General features: G+C 48.2%; 1 protein-coding gene across 1 annotated transcript in view; it reads right to left on the bottom strand.

The window, feature by feature from the left end:
• LOC107657396 (cytoplasmic dynein 1 intermediate chain 2) overlaps positions 1 to 276 on the bottom strand; it is a 48,831-nt gene that overhangs the window by 3,333 nt on the left and 45,222 nt on the right. The gene's annotated exons all lie outside the window — the stretch shown is intronic.

Below are 276 nucleotides of genomic sequence, written 5' to 3'. Positions count from 1 at the left end.
AAACCCACTCCGACACACACACACACACACTCTGACACACAAACACACACACACACAAACACACTCTGACACACAAACACACACTCACACACACACGCACTCTCAAACACACACACACGCACACACACACACACACAAAACACACAAAACACACAAACACAGACACACACACACACACACACACACACACACACACACACACACACCACACACACACACACACACACACACACACACACACACACACACACACACACACACACACAACACACACAC

This window comes from Sinocyclocheilus anshuiensis, unplaced genomic scaffold, assembly GCF_001515605.1.
Source record: "Sinocyclocheilus anshuiensis isolate Anshui unplaced genomic scaffold, SAMN03320099.WGS_v1.1 scaffold355, whole genome shotgun sequence".
Lineage (NCBI taxonomy): Eukaryota > Metazoa > Chordata > Actinopteri > Cypriniformes > Cyprinidae > Sinocyclocheilus > Sinocyclocheilus anshuiensis.
Note: the sequence above shows the minus strand (reverse complement) of the source record. Positions and strands in the feature narration are given on the sequence as shown.